This window comes from Apus apus, chromosome 4 (genome assembly GCF_020740795.1).
Source record: "Apus apus isolate bApuApu2 chromosome 4, bApuApu2.pri.cur, whole genome shotgun sequence".
NCBI lineage: Eukaryota > Metazoa > Chordata > Aves > Apodiformes > Apodidae > Apus > Apus apus.
The window spans coordinates 27,379,465-27,398,951 of NC_067285.1; the positions used below are offsets into that span (position 1 = coordinate 27,379,465).

The 19,487-nt window shown below is 39.5% G+C and overlaps 1 long non-coding RNA gene across 1 annotated transcript in view; it reads left to right on the forward strand.

Moving 5' to 3' along the window:
* The first annotated feature begins 6,455 nt into the window (after positions 1-6,455).
* LOC127384279 (uncharacterized) overlaps positions 6,456-19,487 on the forward strand; it is a 276,503-nt gene continuing 263,471 nt past the window's right edge. Inside the window, exon 1 of the long non-coding RNA XR_007889401.1 lies at positions 6,456-6,497. This is a non-coding gene — a long non-coding RNA (uncharacterized LOC127384279). The remainder of the gene's footprint in view (positions 6,498-19,487) is intronic.

Sequence of the window (19,487 nt, forward strand, 5' to 3'; positions counted from 1 at the left end):
TGTGCACCTACCACAAAGGTTACCACACACATTAGAAAGTAAACAAATTATGTGGCAAATAATTAGCCTCACCAAACTTACACCTTTTTCTTCCAAGTTAAAATAACTTCTGTCAAGGAATATGACTTCTAAATAAGCATCCATCAATTTGGGGTGCCTGACTTGAGCTGATATGAAAATACTAATTGTCCCACATTCACCACAAGAAAAGTTAAGCTACAGCTCCAGGGAATTGAACTGGTGTTCTGAAAACACCAGTCCCTGGGCTAAAATCTTCCAGGCAGACCTGCGCGTGGGACTTCCTTGGATTTTTATGAATAACCAAGGGTCTCACTCTCTTGTCTTTCCTGAATGGGGACTTGCACTTGGAGCCCTGCATAGGTAGATCATTTATAACAGAAGATTGGTCTGGCTGAATGTGTGTTGAGATCTGTGTTCCTCCAGAGAAGTGTGAGTGGCAAATATTATAGAGAATGTCTTCTCCCTCTGGAGTTCAAAATCCTTTCAGGTTTCTGATCTGCTACTTCCATATGTATTTAGCCAATGTCTCCAGTATGTCTGTTACCTGCTTTACAACAACTGCAGCACAACCTCCCAGGCCTCAGCATGTTTCCTCAGTACTGAGACTGCAGCAGTAGTACCTCAGGCACTCCTGAGAACAGTCATTGCCTGGATCTAACTATTGATTTGGCATGTTATAGATAGGGCTGGGGAGAATATGAATCCTGAGTTCTGAAGGAGTAATCTGAGTCGTGCCAATTGCAGAAGCCTCACCCTCGTGTTGCAGAAAGCTACAGTCACTGCCTCTGTTGCTGGGCAACCTTCTTTCCTGTTCTGCTATACAGCTATATCAATGCAGACAATCCTCCAAATTTCAGTCAGTTTTTTCTCCTTCCATGCCTCCCCCCCCACACCCCATGTTTTCTTTTAAAGTAATCAAACTTTGAGTTATTGATCTCTCCTCTAGCAAAACAATCCTGAGGTCTGTATTTTGTCACAGGTGTAGTTAAGATACTTTCATGCAACAGCTGTCCTGCAGTGACATTGCCTAGAGCTCAGAAGCCAACTTGTTTCCAGATTATTGACTGGGAATCCCAATTGAGGCTTGCATCATTTTAGTCTCTCTAATGTCAGATACAATGTGCATAAATTTTGTTTTGTCATGTGAAAAAAAAAGGCAAAAAATTGCAACTTTCCAATGATACGCCCAAATTTTCAGCTGAGAGATCTCAGACAAGATTTCATTTTCCTTTACACATACACATGCTATACATAGTGAGGCAAAGGAAGAGAACTGCAGTTTGTGTGAGGAAACCTGATTTTTTTCACTTTAAAACTAAAATGCGCATCTTGTTTCTTTTCTTATTTTCTATTTCCTCCATGTTGAACATTTTATGAGAACAAAACAAAAAAACACAACAAAGAATATAAAAAAGAAACATGAAAAGGAAATGTTCTTTCATTTTCAATCACTACAAAATTGATGGCATATTTTGCTGCAAGTGCTAAATTCCTTATTCAGATTGAAAGGTTTTTTTCCAAAACCAAATGGTATATACATCTACCACAAATTAGGAAAGCCTACAGAGGTTGCTATTGTTCAAATAGTGTTCATTTATTTTTCCATTGAGGTGGCTACACAACATTCTTCTGCTGTCCTTCAGTCCTGCCTGTGAGCTAAGTACCAGCAGTACTTTACTTAGCTCCCAGTTCGATCGGAGGCAGCCTGTTTGAGTAACAACTGCATGGAAACAGCTTTAAGATTTGAACATACAAGGACTGAAACAGTAGTCTAATTACTTAGAAGGCTAAAGACTTGCCCTTGAGCATGGATCCAAACCTCACATGAGTACAAGGACAACATACGTGTCCAGCAAAGCTGGAGGTCCCCAGGAGGAACTACGTGTCCTGCATTGTAAGGGAGGTGGCATTGGCAAAGGGCAGCAGCTTGTAAACTATAAGACACCAGCTATCTTAGTCTGAAGATTCGCCTCCACCTCCAACCTGCTCCTCTGATGGGTGCTGATGAGGGTGTTAGAGCTCACAGGTGGTGGGCCTTCCCAGTAGCACCAGGAGTCCTCTGATATTTTGACCTGAACCAAATTCCTCCTTTCCCCTGTGAATATCAGCAAAGAGACATTTAAGAACAAGGGCAGCACAGCTGTTGAGGGGGACACACAGTTGTTTGGCACAGGAAGGGCAAGTCTGGTCTGTAACAGCTGCTGAGTCAAATGATAAGGCAGAATCATAATCAGCAGCCCTGTTTTGTATCTGAATTTTCCTCTCTTACAGACCTTATTTCCTTTCTCTGCCATTCTACCACTGCTTCAAGACTCAGTAATATCAACAGAACTGAGAATTCTGGAGTTGGCTCAGCTCTGTGGCTGTACCTGGAGGTTAGAGGTAGTCTCCAGGCCTGAAACTGAAGAGGTAGAGTGGAAAGCTTCAACAGCTGTTGCTGGCCTACAGTTGTAAGTTTATGCTGCCCTTTTCAAGGGTTGCAAAAATATTACTTCTTGTACAAGAGCCAGCATCCCAGGAAGAGCTCAGACTGAGCAAAATTGCCACTGGTGCTCATTATTTACCCTATGCATGGTGCCCTCTGGCTTAAGACCAAATTTGTGGTACTTAATTGTAGAAGTGATGATGGGCTAAATTGCTTCCTGAGTGGCACCCGCAAATAGATATTAGAGCTGATAAAACCCAGGACTCTGAAGTAAAAGCAAAAACAGCAATTAGTTTAAATTAGTCATTGAAAACATAATTTTTTGGAAGCTGAAAATAGCTCAGTTACAGTATTTTGCTGAAAGCCAAGAGGGAGTAAGTGTGCTCTTTTCCAGGATCGAGCAAAGGAAAAAATGATAAAACAGAGGAGACCACAGAACCAGCATCACATTCATTTTCATCCCAGTCCTGTGGTTTTGCTCTGGTCCCATTACCATAAGGACAATTATAGCACTTCAGAATCATGGCTGACATGTTATGGAAGAGCTAGTGAGGAGTCATGGTGCTATGCAAACACCAAACCCACCTAGAGGGACCCTCTCATTAGTTTCTGCTTCATTTTATGGTACCTGTCCTACCACAAGAACTGGGCACAAGAAGCAAGACTGCACTTGCAGACCATTTTGACCACCACCACTAGCAGATCAGGAAAGTCTTTTTCTGTAGAAAATGCTGTGTTAAGTGAAACGTAGAAGTCTGGACAAACATGACAGAAGCACAGAATGCTCTCTGACGGGTACAGGCAGCCTCTCTAGAAGTGATAGCATGCTATAAGTGCTCATCATTTAAACTCCCTTCTGCAATGAGAATTAGAAATAACTTTTCCATATACGCTATTGAGATATTTCATGTTACTTTTGATGTTTTTGTGTTAAAATTCACGTTTGGTTTTATGCACTTTTGGGCTTGTCGTGTGCTTCAGAGGCTGGGCCTTGAACTGGATTTTAAGTGCTGGCCCTTTAAAATGCTTCTAAGCCAGTGCTTTCCCATTCTTTTCTTGGATTTTAAACTTCCCCAAAATTATCCGAAGAGATTCAGATTACATGACAGTAAGATGCCTTCTCTTTTAAGAATGTCTATACAGTTGTTCACCATGTCCCTAAGGGAAGAGAAATGCAAACCAAATGCCTGCAAATCCTTTCCAACACCCATGACCTTGGAATGAATCCTTTGCAATGCTAAGTCATATCGCATGAAATAACATACAGAATACATTTGCACAAGTGAAACACTCTCAGAATCATCTAGTAAGTCAAGCTACCTTTTATTTGAATAGCATAATAAGTGGTTTTAATATAGTGTTTATGTGTGAAATCATTACTAGGAATAATTCAAGTGTGTTTTTTTTCTTTTTTCTTTCTATTGACACTGCATCCATTTAACTTGCTATTTAAGTCAATTTGCTTTATTCTTCCACCAGATTCCTACCTCAGTCCCTGTTCTTGGCTCACGACCTCTTTTCTTTTGCCATACACTTACTCTGTAGCTAGCTATTTAACATAGTTTTTACATCTTTCTCATTCATTGTGTGACCTCAGTGTCTTATTTACTGCAACACTCTGACTCTCTGTGGATGGAAGATTTAATAATGCCCTCAGGCTTTTGTTTGTTGTTATTTTTTACTATGGAATCTGAGCACTTAACATAAACTGATGCCTTTATCTTCATAACACCTCTGAGATGTTCTCCTTCCTTTTAACATCTGAGGAACTGAAAGATAGGATAAAGGCACAATACTGAAAGGTGCAGAAGTTTGTTTGGTATCCAAAATACGAGACATAAATTAGCCATTTATACTAATTTATTCATTCAGTGAATACTTCTGACTAGCTCCTTTTCAAGTAGCCCATCTGCAAATCAGATGCAGCTATCCTTTACACAAAGAATGAAATGCACTTTAATAAACACCTCTGAAATGTATTGGTTTTCATTAGTTGCTCAACAATAGACATGAGGGTGTGTTTTTTTGGCAGAGTTAAAATGCAGTTCTCCAGAGCAGTTTGTATCCTTTTAAAACACAAGACTGTCTTCTCTTTTCTTTATCTCCTTTTCTCACTTTAGATGCTCTAATTTTTTGCAACAAATGCAACATGAATGACCCAGGTGCCATCACGCGGCTCTGCATCCTGTAGCTCATACGAACAGAATGTGGGAGGCGATGAAACATTCTCTCATGAAAGCACATACCAACACCTTAGAAACTGTGTGATATTAATCTTGTTTTCTGGTGGAAACAGCTCTCCTATCCCACAACAGGTCACAATTTTTTAAGTCCATTTGCCAAACTATAGAGGTATTAAATTTCCCAAGTAAGCATTTTTAAGTTACTCCTGTTACAGATTAACCTCTAAGTTTTTTCCCCAGAATCTTTCAGGTAGATGACGGCAGAATTTTTCTTGATATATATGTAAAGCTTCTGAGAAATACAATGCTAAAATGTGGCAAAACTACAGATAACATGTTCCCCTGATAGTGTTAGAGACTATCACTTACAAACTTGCTTGTTTTGGAGGTTCAATTAAATCAATAACCTCCAGTTTGGAAAAGCTAGCCTTGGCATTGCTGATTTCCTATATTATTGATTATTACATCCCTCTTGGAAATATGGTTCCAAGGTACAATAGATGATTTGAAGATGAGCTGATTTAATCAAACAGGCCAGTCTCTATATTTCTGCAAGTTAGTCTGCAGGAATATGGGTTTTTTTAAATGTATTTTTCTGTGGGAAAGTTTAACATTTAATTATATTTATGTGAACTTGGAAATTAAACCTTTCTCATGATTTCATGTCAATTTTTTAAAAAGTTACAGCTGGGGTTTTCCTTTCATAAAAGCAATTATAAGCTGAATTTTGGCTTAAAAGTGAGGAAAAAATCCACATGATTTATTTAGCTAATTTCATTAAGAAGTACCACTTAGCATGTTTTTGAAAAGATGAAGCCAATATTATAGTAATGTTAGTTGGTGCAAGCTAATTAATTCTAATTTTCTGCTTAATTAATGGGAGTAACTGTTTATTGGAGAAAGGGACATTCAGCTGTAGATTATTTTGAAACCTGGCTAACATCAAGTGTGATGCCAATCCTTCTACTTTTGGGTGGTTAAATGCGTGTGAGATGTGGCTAGGGCAACTGTTTTGTTCTTTAGAAAAAGAGAGAAAAAACCACACATTAATAAGCCAACTTTGGTTATGATTTTATGTGACTTTAGGGTATATGACAACTGTTGTTAAAACATTCAAGGCTTGGGGTCCATACAGAGTCAGTAACTTGTCCAACTGACAGGCTGTGCAGCTTTGTTAACATTTTGTTTCACGGATGCTTTGCTAAACATAGCACATGTCTATCATATACTATTAATCTACTACTTTTAACAAATGAAGGGCTTTAACTGTTTTTTCGTGATTGTGCTGGAAAGGAATATGTCTGGTCTATTTTCAACAGCTTTGTGTCAGAGAAAGAGGTGTCTTCTTTTCAAGGCTTTTCCAAGTAGAGAGGCCTTAAAAACATACTTCACTTTATCAGCTCACAATGCTCACGCAAACAGAAATGAAGCAGGGAAGAAGTGGAAGGTCAAACTTGCATAAATGTACTATTGTACGTGTTATCTGCCAGGAGAAAGAGCAACATGCATCTGAACTGAATGCATTATGCAGAGAAGACAGAAGATGCTATTCTGGCAAATTCAAATTTCTCTTTCATGCAAGTTCCCATGTGATAAAGCTCAGAAGTACTATTTCATTTTAGTGATACAAGAAGCATAAGCTAAAATGGATTATCATGAATCTGACATGTTTTTAAAAACAAGGGCAGAAGGAGCTTTAGAATTTATTTGCTTTAAAGACAGCAAACATTTTTCTGCTTCTATCAGCAAAAAAAGTAAACTTCCTAGTACTATCATTCTAATAAAACACTACTTCTTTCCAGGAATTTGACTTGCTGGTACAGAGAGAAATCTTCTAGAAGCTGACCTTATCTTGAACCTCATATGTAGTAAGTCGTTAAACCTGACACCACGTGATTCTAGGAAGAAAATTCAGAAGTCAACCAACTTCCTTTGAAAAGGCCTTTGAAGTCTTTGGGAGACAGATACAGGAACATAATTTAAAACTCCCTGTAACCTTCAAGTGATTGGGATTCGTTTCAATAAATCTGCTATTTGCTATGCATGAAAGATCTCCTCTCTTACCACATGCCCTGTACACTTAGGACTACTCTCTCATTCTGCTGTTTCCTGTATTAGTGCTTCCGCATTCTGTTTGTGTAATTCACTCGGAGTTGTTTTCACCTTCAAGAAAACACCTCTTCAATTAATCAGATTAGTCCTGCTGTAACTGCGGGAGAAGTACCCAGCTTGCCCTGTGAGGCAGTGAAGCAGCATCCCGCAGCACCGCCTCAGGCCATGCAGCTGAAATGCAACTTCAGCTCTGCTTGTCGGTCACTGCTCTCTCTCCACTGACATTAGTCAAGGACGAGGGCAGAAGTTGTGCTGTCTGGCACTATCTCCATTGGAAAGTAGCATTTGTAGTTGTAAAAGAAAGCAGACAGGAGTTTACAACCTGATCTCTTTAACGTCAAAGGCTGCAGAAAATTAGAAATGCTTAGCTTTGCAGTTCATTAAAAAATGTATTTCCCCCTGTAAAAGAATGGGTTTTCTCAACTCATTTGCTTTGCTTCCCTCTTGAGTGCGTTTCCATTTGTGCCTTAGTGTATTCTGGTAGTTCTATGAAGTGTGTGTTTTGTTTTGTGGTGGGGTTTTTGTTTGGTTTTGGTTGGTTGGTTTTTTTTATTTGTTTTTTTTTCCAGTTAGTTCCTCTGGGGCCATTTTATTCAAGTCTTTTTTGCATTTAAAATATGTAGATTATATCACTAATCGGATTAAACTGAAGGCAGAAGTTAAATGTTAAAAATGTTAAATGTTAAAAAGCAGACTAAAGTACAGTACCCAATATAATTATTTTCATCATAAATATGTTTTCAGTTGTTTCTTAATTCATCTTTTTTTTTTTTCCCCGAGACAAGTAAGCTTTCCATTAGCTCCAATTTACTGTTGTGAGAGGCAGTTTTCTGCTTCTTTAGGAAGTATTAATGGATTGATGACTGAGGTAGACAGAATTATTAGCAGAGAGCCTTTTATCTCTCTGTGACTTGTCTGAACTCAAACAAGTAAAGACAGCTCAGTTAGTAGTATATTCCTAAGGGAATGAGCAATTGGGGTCTCAGTTTATTTTCCAGTGGACTATGGTTTCACTGAAAAATTGTGACAATCTATAGGCTTGTAGGTAATGTCAGAAAAAGAGCTATGAAATACCATTTCATATCTAGAAGCATCTCAGGAATTATTTTAAAGACCTGCTCTATTCTGCTTCACTGGCAGGCTAACACCAAAGACATTTTATGACCACACTGAAGTGGCTCTTGCATCTGGGTATGACAGGCAGCAAAATAAGCTAGTGCCATTAAGAATTGCACTGTGAAAATGATGAAAATCATTATAAGGCAGTGATTCAAGACAGGAATTCAGGGTGAAGAAAAGAGATCTAATTTTTATGAGAAAAGAAGCAAGCTCCTGGCATTTTATATAGGCTAATTCTAGTGTGATACAGTTTTCTGTGTTTTGATTTGAAATTGGGCTCTATCTGACCCTAGTTCTTCTTGTCCATTCTGAGAGAGTGATGACGGAGAGACTGTGAACAGGTAAGAATCTGAACAGAAGGAAAATGCTGGCTTTGAAGCCTGCTAGTCCACAGGAGTTCCCATACCTACACTCCAGCTGGGACTAATCACTAGATTTTTCTCTGGGTTTTTAATTTTGCTTCCCGGAGAGCACTGACTTGAACTAATGCAAGGAGATACTTCCAAACCTAAATCTATATCCCCCAGGGTAGTAATTCAAAGTTCAACTTGTTGATGTAAATTAAGGAAGACTTAATTCAAAAGGCTTGTATCTATACAATGATTCATACACATCTAACACATCTGGGATTTCTTGGTCTCCCCGTAAAGGAGTGGGTCAGGAAACTAGAATTCTGGTTGTTTAGGTGTTGGTGGTTTTTGTGTGTTTTTTTGTTTGTTTGTTTGTTTTTGTGGGGTTTTTAATTATTTTTTCTGATTAGGTTCTAGAAAATCCTTTAAAGTTTCTACATATGTACATTTGTGTGTTCATACCTGTGTGTTCATCCTTGTCTTGCTCTGGTAGTGTCTTCTAACTGCCTGAGGCTGCAGTTAGTGAAGGGGGGGGGTGCTACATATCAGTTGAAATTAGGATGAATTGACCATTGTGCACGAAGCACATATTTTCCCCATATAATTGATTTCAGTGTAAAGGAATAAAAAATATTTGTGCAGATTCTCTTGATGCGAAGCAAGTGAATGAAAAATCTGAACTGCTTTTAATCTGTGTGACATCTTAAATAAGCACACAGGAACCAAGTCTGTCTTTCAGCCACAATGAAGGCTTGCAAAGCTACCCTAAAATCTAAGTGAAGAAAACCTAGTGTGCAGCTGCCATTCAAAAACTCGGCCCTACAGGCTACCTGGTTGAAAGGCTGAGGTACAACACAGCATTAGAAAAGCCATGTGAAAGAACATATTAAAAAAGCTCTGCAGGTGATGGCTAACAGGCAGGTGGTGTTTTGGTTTTGGTGTTGTTTGGTTGATTGGTTTGGTTTGTTTTCTAAATGAGCAGCAAAAACCCATTGAGTATTTAAAAAGATGCCCATAAGGAATAGCAGATTAATGTACAGTTCTAAAACGTTTTTGAGTCCTGATCCAGATTCAGTGCTTAGCATGTATGCTGGGTAAAACCTCAGAGCTTGATTTTTTAAAAGATTAAAGAATGTATTAATTTATCTAATGCTTAGGAAGCAACTGCGACTGAGCTCTCCCACTTATCCCAAAGTAGTTGGCAGGATCTAAATTTGAATACTGAGAAGACTAGAGTTATAGCACAATTCAGAGTTTTAATCCCTTTTTCTGGCACACAGAATAGTCACATGTCTCCGTCACATGCTCCTTTGCATGCAGCCCATGTTGGGCCCCTCGATTTTTGCCTTCTGAGCAACAGAAGAATCTGCCAAGATTCACATACACTTTTGGAGCCTGGGAGCCCCTTTAGCTTGTCCCAAGTACTACAGAAAGTGCATGGGGTGGCCATGGCTATAATACATCCAGAGTGAATTATGAGACTGCTAAACATCACTTTAGTTCTGTAACTTGAGAGGTTAAAGGTGTTCAATTAAGAAGAAAAACACAAACCAGAAAGAAGAATGAAGAAATAACAATAATGAGGCTGGGGATAAAAAAAGGAGCAGGTGTTTAGTGACTCCCAGGAAGAAAAGAAATATATGAAAGCAACTATTTGGGACCAGACAAACTCTAATTGAGCTTTTTTCCAGTGCCTCTGTGCTATTGTAAACAGCAGAAGGGAAGACTTTCTGAAAGAAACAAGCATGGATTACAAGAGAAAAGGAAGCAATATTCATGAAGTATTCAATGATAAAAATGATCAACAAGCTTCCTAATGCAATACCTCATCCCAAATATTTGAAATGCTTTGAAGTCTGATGGCTGTTCTCTCTCTTCTTCCTCTTAAAAAATGTGGTTGTCTAAAGATAGCATGTATGTCAGAAACATACTTCAAATATGTTCCAATGTTGCCGGAAAGAGTTTGTTTTCTTTCAAGTTATGTCAATTAGTTTTGCTTTTGTAATTCTATGAAAAGGTGTCTCTAGGTCCAAAATCAGGTATTAGGAGATTTTGTTGTGGTCGATCTAAAGCATGGATGAGCAAGGAACAGAAATTTATATGTTATGACTCTGGATATCAGTCATCCTCTAGGAACACCAGAGAATTACCAGGAAGTAATCTCTGGTTGTGCCAGTAAAACATCTGATAAACAATCTCATGTACTACACTGATTCATTCAGATGTCAGTCTGATGGTCGTTCCTTGTTAGTAAGAACTGTAGCAGCTGAATGTCTTTGTCCTGAATATACTGGCCAAACTCAAGCTCTGTACACAGTAGCTTGAATGCAAAGCTGCTGGAAGCAGACACTATTTCTAGATTTAAAATGTAAGAACTTAAGAACTGATAAATTCCATATATAAATATTTAGGAATATTAAAAACTCTTGAAACAGCAGCCCTTCTTCTAGCTGTGAGAAATGTATGTCAAATCATAATGCTGCTGTGGAAAAAGCTGTCATACCAGGCATTCAACTCTGACTCCCTGGATGCTTTCCTAAGCTGTGGTCAACCAAACCAGTAGAATAGCAAACACTTTGGCTAGGATGACTCTTAGTGTTCAGTGAAGTTTGTAAGATTGGTGCTTCTGTAAGGTACCCAAGTGCTGGTACATGAGACTGTGACATCTTCTGGTCTGCACAGTGCTGCCTCCATGGCTCTTGCTACTGGCTTGGCAGGTCTGTCACCTGTTCCCTGAATGTGTGGTTTGTAGGGGTAAAGAACGGGTGCAAAATTCAAGCATAGGTTGCTACTCTTCTAATCCATCCTATCATTGTAACAGGGTTCAGGTAGGCTGGAGGGACTTTTGCCTTTACTCTAAGGGAGGAAGTCTGTCTGTCTGTGCTGCTGGGCAGATTGGACCATCCCCAACACATTTTGAGATAACATGGCCCCAGAGATGGGCCTGACCCAGAGATGGGCCTGACCCAGAGATGGCCTCTGGATAATTAACTGATGGCATTCAAATCCAGCATATGCGTACAAGAAATGTTATTTAAAAGATAAAGCTGTGGAAAGGACAGTAGAAGTGAGGCTACTAGCTGTTTCTCATACACAGTGCCCTCATCAAGAAAAATATGGTTTCCTTAGTCTGTCCTAATAATTTTTAGTTTTCTGCTGTACTTGCATATCCGTAGACCTAGGGCAAAAGGCTCAGTCACACAGTTTATTTGCACTGTGTTTATACCGTATTAATCTAAGGCTTCCAGGTTTCTTCTGATGTACTTGCGGGAGATCAGGAATATTTTTTATTATTATTATTTTGATATACTCTTTGACTTCAGGATATTATTTCTAGCTTCTGCAGCAGTGGAGTTTGGCTCCAGCTACAGGTAGGAATTTGGCAAGATACACACAGTAATCTGCACTTGATGGATTATGTTTTTCACACAAGAGAAAATCTGAATTCTGTGGAGAACATGTGTTAGTAAGCCGACAGAAAGAGCAAGGAGCATGAAATTCAGATGTGTTTGGTCGATGTTTTGCTAATCCACTTATCATAAAGCCGAGTACAGATATGAAGCCAGATGGGAATTTTCTGTGCATCATGAGCAGATATTAAGGTTTGTTTTCTACTCCTCTCTGCAGAGTGAGTCATGATCTTACTTACACCAGGGTCACCTGGGAGCTTTATTAGGAAAGACACTGCTCTTCTAGGGAAGTTATTAGCCCCACAACTCCGTTATTACTGCTCCATGTGTGTGAAATTGCAGCACATTTGAGTAGTCTTTGTGAACAAGCACAAGGAAGTGTTGTGTCTCCTCACGTTGAGATGGTACTTGGACCTGTCTTCAACAGTCATCTCTGGCATCTTTAATGAATGGCTGTGGTGCCAGGATCTTGTGGGTTGGGAAGCCACTTTTAACTCCATTCTCCTGACCCAGTGCAGTCCATGTACTGCTGAATCTGGAATAAGCGTGCAAAAGCCTCTATGAGTGTTGGAATAGTTTTTAAAGCAGATGTGTGCTATTGCACTGCTGATGGCCGAGTGTGGGTAGACCAGCGCAACTGAAGAGCCTGTGCAATGTTACATATGAAAAATTAAGCATCAACAAGGTCAGACAGGGCGTTTTGTGTCTGAGAGTCATGCCTAAATACTGGAAAAAAGCCATAAAGGAGAACATCCTAGGGTCTTGTCCTTTTAATGCCTAGAAAATGCCATATGCTTCCTTGGTGAGTGACTTTTACTTCAAGAGAAATACCCAAGCAAGAAAGAATAAAAAGGGAAATGATAAGGACAGATCATCACCTTGGTGCCAGCCCCGTGCCAGGTGAGCAGCGAGGCGCGGGGCAGCAGAGCAAGCATAAAGCTGCACGAGTGAATTCTATCGCCAGATGCTTAGCCATAAAAGTTTCTGCCATGTTCCAAGCTCTGCTTAATCCTTGCATTAGGCTTGGCAGTGCGGCCCTCTCTGACGTCAGGAAGTGTTATTGGTGTGGCTCTGGTTCCTCTCTTTTATACGTACGATTCTGGTTATCTTTCAGTCAGCCTTTTGCATGCTCTTTATCTTTTGACTGGCTTGGCTTGTAAATGAATTCAAGTGTCTTGCTCACACGGCCCCGAAGCGCGCCACGATCTCATGAAATTCTGTTTCACCACGTAACGCGATGAAGCCAGAGCAGACATGGCAAAGCTGATGAAGACCACCGAGCGGAGGATTTGACGGCACCAGAAACACGCGCACATTCCGCTTTCACCTTGCACCCTCTGACGCTCCGTGGCAGACAACGTGGGAGACCGGCAGGCCGGGCCGGGCAGGGCGCTGTCCGGGGGCAGCTGGAGCCGCCGGGGAGCGCGCCCAGGACTCGCGCCGTGCGCGCGGCCGCTGCCCAGCGGCGGTTAAAGCCCGCGCGGGTCGCGTGACAGCGGCGGGCTGTTCAAACGGCGCGAGCCCAACGGTCTCCGCTCCTCCCCTCCTCAGCGCCGGTGCGGGAGGGCGGCGGCGGCACCGGCCCCTGCGTCCTGCCCGGTGAGTCCTGCGGGGCTGCGGGGGAGCTGTCCCTTCGGCTGGTACACGGCTTGTCACGTCTCTGCCTTCATCAAGCCAAACGACGGGTTTAATTAGCGGTAGCAATGCAAACTTTTAAATAAGGACGAATGTGTAAGAGTGGCTTCGTGATGGCTGAAAGTTTATAATGCCTTGGTAACGTTGGAGGTGTTGCCTGGGAATTGTCTTCTGCGTACCGGTTGAATTCAAACCAATTTGATTTGCTGTTTTGGGTTTGTTGTTTGTTTTTTTCCTTTTGTGCTGCTATGTCTTGGTCGGGGCTCTTAAAAAAAATCTCTTTGGAGGTTTTTTGTTGTTGCTTTTGCTGTTTTGTGTCAGAGCTGTACAACAGTTCTCTTCAGTGTACATGTAGCTGCAAAGGGCAGGGCAGCAGCAGCCCCCACAAGCCTGTCTGCTTTACTCCAGAGGTGTATTGCAACTACGGCTTTTGGCCTCTTCTCTTTGTTTTGGGCTGTTGGGGGCATTTTGTAGGCATTGTGTGTAGTAAGTGCATGAAGAACGTTTTGGCTGGCCCTGTTGAGCAGGAACTGTGAGAGGGTGGGTGAAGGAAGAGCAGAGGACTTGAGTGTACCCAGGTGGTCCCTTCTAATTTTCTGTTTACTCAGTAAACAGAAGTAACAGTAAATCAGTAAACAGTTTGCTCTGCAGTACCAACAATAGATTTGGATACTCATGGTCTTCCATACCACATAATTTCATTCTAAGTGTTGCCTACCATAAACTCCAAGTAGGAACCTTTTTGTTTTGTCAGGTGGTGGAAGGGTTTTTTACTTTGTTTTTCTTGGTTTATTTTGTAAGCTTTTATCCTATTGTGTGGCTACTTCTTTGAAGCCTTCAAATTTTGAATATGAAAGTAGCATCTGGTATGTTTCCAATGTTTTGAGCAGCAAATGCAAATACAGTTTTGTGTTTTTAAAAAGCACTCTTGTGTTGTCGTTCTCATGTAAGTTTCCTGCAACCCATTTATCCTAATGTCAGGGATTTGCTGGATATGGCTTCAGCTGAAAAAGAAACAGAAACTTGCTAAACATTTCTGTGCAAAACTTACCATTCAGGATGACTTTCCTTTTTAATAGCAGTAGCTAATTGGCAACTTGCAGTTTCTCCTACTTGTGTTTTAAAGCCTCCGGGCAACACAGGACATCTCTTTATAGGTCTCCAGTGCAGATTGTATCGGGCATGAACTATTATTGATGACACCCAGCTCTTCACACATACACAGGACCACTCCCAGTAAAAGTGGTATGGAAAGACAATGCTGAGCTAGAAATGTTAGGGGTATCTTTAGCATTTTGTTGGGGTGTATATGTGACTCAGGAGAGGGTTGAGACACACATAACATAATTGTAGCAACATTTGTTTGTTTTGCTACTTAGATTTAATTTGTATGCCCATTGTGGTTTGGTGTTGATTTGCTTGAAATTTTAAAGTCTTTGCTCTTTATTGTATCATTTACTTGATGACTGAAAAGAAATTATTAAGTCTTTCTCCAGCTGTTCTGCATTGCTGTTTTAAACTTGGTTCAATGTCAGTAAGAAAATTATTAATAACACATTATGGACAATTATTGTTGTTAATGTTCCTTGTAACTTTAGCAAATAGTGGTAAGGTACTGATAGGGTTGTGTTCCTTTCTTCCTTGCCCTTATAGTAAGCTTGTTTATTCTGTCAAACTCAATGAGTGGGACTTAGAAGCTGCTGCTGAGCCGCTACCTAGAAATTAATCCTAGAACACTAGTTTTGTGGGCAGAGGTGAAATTCTCTGAAGCAGATATAGAACTTCATGGAAGAGATTTACTTACTGTGTTCCCTTATGCACAGCTTTTTCTAGAGTTTTGAACAGAAATCTTAAAAATACCTTGACAGGTAGAATAAGGTCTGTTTCACACACAAGAGGAAAATACAAAATATTTGGATTTTGAGTGGGAAAACTGAAAAGCAAAGCAGAATAATGTGTGACAGCAGGCCTAAAGAGATTTTTTGCTTTAAAAGTTGAGGAAGTTTGCAGTTTGAAAGTGTTAATTAGAGCTGTTCAGAACTTCCAATTTCTAAGGATTTTTCTTGAAGCTGCTACATTGGATAACTGTTTTGTTTAATGAAAGACTTTATCATGATGATTATCTGACAGGAAAACAACATGCCTTCACTGTAAAGTTTTCATGTGTGTATGCGTGTAATGTATATGTGAAACATTTCTTTTGTCCATTGTAAGGAAAAAGGATTTAGTTTTTCAGTAATTTACTACTCCTTCTTCAAAATTATTTACATTTTGAATCCTCTGGAGAATTACGTTAAAAAAAAAAAAAAGTGAGGAGGGCAATGGAATTGCCATGAATCTGACTGATTAAACAATTGGTTTTCTGGTGTGTTGTGGCATTGCAGTATTGTTTTAGCAAGCTTCAGAGAAGGAAATGTGATGACAGTAAGTGTTGGAATGCTCAGGAGTGCTGTTATAAATATGCTTCCGTCAACTTACTGTTTCTTTTGGATGATCACCTGCCTGGTGTTATCTCATTTTTCTTCACTGAATGCATAATTCTCCAAAAGATCCTAGGAAAAGTGGCTCCACTGAAGGCCCCTAACCTTCTTTTTCCATATTATGCTCTCCTCTGCTGACAAAAATTGACTAATATTTTATTTCTCTGTCTGTTTCCTCTCTACATATGAAGCTTCTTGTTATATGGTCACTGAACTGGACCACAACCAACTGTTTAAATTGGGAAGAGCTTCCCAGGTTCGTTAAAAATAAAAAATGTTGGAATGACAATTGAGTTGACCTTCTGGCTATTCTTGAAGCTTGTTATCAGCTGGTTGCTGGCTCTGTCCTTTGACCTACTTCTGTTCCATTCTACTACTGTACACTGAAGATGTTTTAGGCAGATTAAGTGCAGCTGTCACTTAGCTGAGGGAGAAAAATATATTTATAGTCATTAATAAAATTAAATCCACTTCACTGTCTAATGCCTACACTTGACCTTATCTGATACTGGCCTTGTAAATTCATTTTAATTTTGAAGTATATCTTGTATGCTTTGTTAACTAGACACTAGGAATTTCTCCTCAATACTCCAGAGTGTCCTCTGTTGAGTAGCATATTTATCTAAGGAAGTAAGGTTTTACAGGATGGACATATTTACATTTCTACAGCTGCATTTATATTTATAAATTGAGATTTGTTTTAAAACAGTTCTTTTTCAAATGAATTGTGATTGTTGTGTAGCATTTCTGATTTCATTTCATTTACGTGAACACTGAGAACTGTAATTGCCCCAGTCCCACAATATTTGCAGATAGATCATATCACTGAGATCTTGTTAAGAGGATAGTTGACCTCACTGTAGAGGGGCCACAACTGGTGTCATTATGCAAAAGGCATCCCAAAGGCTTGAGAATTGTTCTTGGCCTCTGCTGCAAGAGGTATAGCTATTTCTACCAGAAACTTATAGCAAGGAATAACTGCGTGAAGAACAGGGCTTGCATCATGCTTAGCTAATTTAGCTGGAACTGTTGTCTTTTACTACTTTACCTGGCACATTGTTAAGAGTGAACTTGACCTAAACCATACAGAATCTGTGGTTACTTTGTTCTCTAATGAACAAACCAAACACCATCATTAATAGTTCATGGACCATAGCTGTATCAGAGAAAGGCAGGTTTAACTGTTTGGATGAGAGCACAGTACTTCAGATATCTTTGAAAATACTAATAACCTCTTCTCTGGTTGTAGAAATTCAGAGTGAGAGTGTAATTCACAGCCAGGTGTGTATTCTGAAATTTGAAGTTGTTTTCCTGATAATAGTCTTCCTATTCTTCTATGTAATTCATGGCCATAAATTGAACTTTTTTTTGGAGGACAATAGGCTTTCCCATCACACACCAAATTAAATAACCTGGAATTGGCAGACAGCATCAAAACAGGGATGTTGTCCTCTTACTGAAAGCAAACAAGTTGTGCTGCTGACCTCTGGGATGCTTGTCTAGCTGTTTTGAAGGACACAACAGAATTTTGAGTGTGGAGTGGAATGACAAATGTTGGTAAGGATTCCTTTAATTTAAAACAAAATATAATTTTACCACCCACACAGTGGTCTCCTGAGACTTGGTGTCCAAAGGCTCTAGATCGATTTTGCTTTTGTGTGCTCACAGATTAAGCTGAGTAGGTTTGAAATGTGTGCTCTGGAAATTGTGGAGAAACTGACAGTATTTGGCTTCTATCCAGTCTGTTACCTCATGCCTGGGGTTATTCTGTGCATGCTCATTCTTGTCTCTGAACTGTCCTTTCAACTTGTCTCCTTTTGTTCAGCAGCTTAATGGCAGCACAGTTCAGCAAGAATGATCATTATCTTTGTTTAGTCCCCTGCATTCATGGTGCATCAAGAATAATCTCTGAGATCTCTAGTCAGCCTCCTTTATTTACTATGGTATACTGAACAGATCTTGCTAAAACAATCTTGCAGCCATCTTTTACGTATCAATATCAGTCTCTTTGATATATGGCATAAATTCTCTGTCTTTTTTTCAATTACAATTATCTATACTTGCAAGATGACTTTGAGATCTGCCTAAAGATGCATCTTAGGAACACAGCATTTCTTAGTTGATAGTTACTTTTCAAAGACCGTAAGATTTATATATGTTAGATACTCTATACCAATGATAAGCCAAACTTGTCAATTTCAGTTTTTCCGTTGTCCCTTCACATTTATTTGAATTTGTCCTCAGCTTTTTTCCATTCCTGTGAGAACTGAAGGCTGAAGTTCTAATAGTCTGTTAGAGGAGTACTACCAAAGAGAAAAACAAGGTAGTCATGGTCACAGTCAGTAATGCTGGAGTTAGTGGTTATGGAAGCCTGACTATGTGACCCAAGTATCAAGCTCAAATCACTGGACTCCTTTTTGGTGACCTGAGATGCAAAGAGTAGAGCTCAACTTCAAAGCACGGGGATCAAAGAAAAAACCAAACCAAAACATACCAGACTGTAAACCCTTGTCTCAGTTGGTCTGACTGTGGATTTCCAAGTGCAAATGAAGTAGGTGGGAAACTGGCAACCCTGAACCAAGGAACTGCAGCATGGTACACACAGAAAAATACAGCTAACATCAGCTGTTTGCCTCTCATAAAGAGAGGCAAAGAGTGAGATTAAAACTGGACATCAATTCTAGCATAGAAATACTGAAGCATCTGTCAAATATTTGACACTTACAAAACCAAACTTTGTTCACTCTGGAGCTGCTGGAAGAGCATCTGGTAAAAAAGTGCAGAACCTCGAACAATTTCAAAGCAAGTCTTACTCCTGGAAGGGTATTGCTATAGTAACTAAATTATATTAGCCTCACTCAGATCGATGATCCCCTTCCATTAGACTGGTCAAAAAAGCACCAAAATGTCTTAGGTAATAAGTCTCCGACCAACTTAAGTATTCATAGTAGTGAAGATATTTTGGTATTTTTTCATATAACTTACAAATCCTTATATTCTTAGAAAATAGGTCTCTAATAGTAGAATGGCTAAGGAGTGAGGCTGAAAACTAAATGCAGTGTGGTGGTTTTCATGGAATTTGTAACTTTTGGAGTGAGGATTGTAATTATTACTTGGGAAATCTCCTTGGTGGTGGTTTATTTCTGCTGTGTAAAAGGCTGAAACATAACCCAAGATTTCCATCATTATGGGAAAGTATAGAATGCTGAGCTAATAAATATTTTTATTTTCTGTTTTATTTTTCTTAAAATTATACCTCTCAGCATAGTTGCATTACAACCTTACCTTGATGAAAGCTTTGTGTTGTATGGGCAGAAGATGAAAGCATGACTATACTGTCATATTTGTGACTTGTTGAGGTCTAATCTTGTAAATGATGTTTCATGGGACTGTAATTTAGCTTCATAGCTCCTGTCCTTAAATAGATATAAAATCTGTTTGTCACATAAAGTTGTTCTGAGAATTAATTTATTAATGTGGTATGTGTGCACTGCTTTGAAAATTCTTTCCTACACATGATAAACATTATTACCAAGTAATTAGTATTAATATACTGAGTTCTACCTAAAGCAACTATTGGGAGATGAAGGTGGTGTCTGATACTCCATTTTGATGTCAAGAATGCTACACAGTCATAGACCTGCCATAATGTGGTGAAGAAGCAGCTCTGGGAATAGCTGCTACTTTTATGGAAACCCTTTCATCACTATAACCTAATGGTAACATGAGTACATGTAAGCGTTTACTCGGTT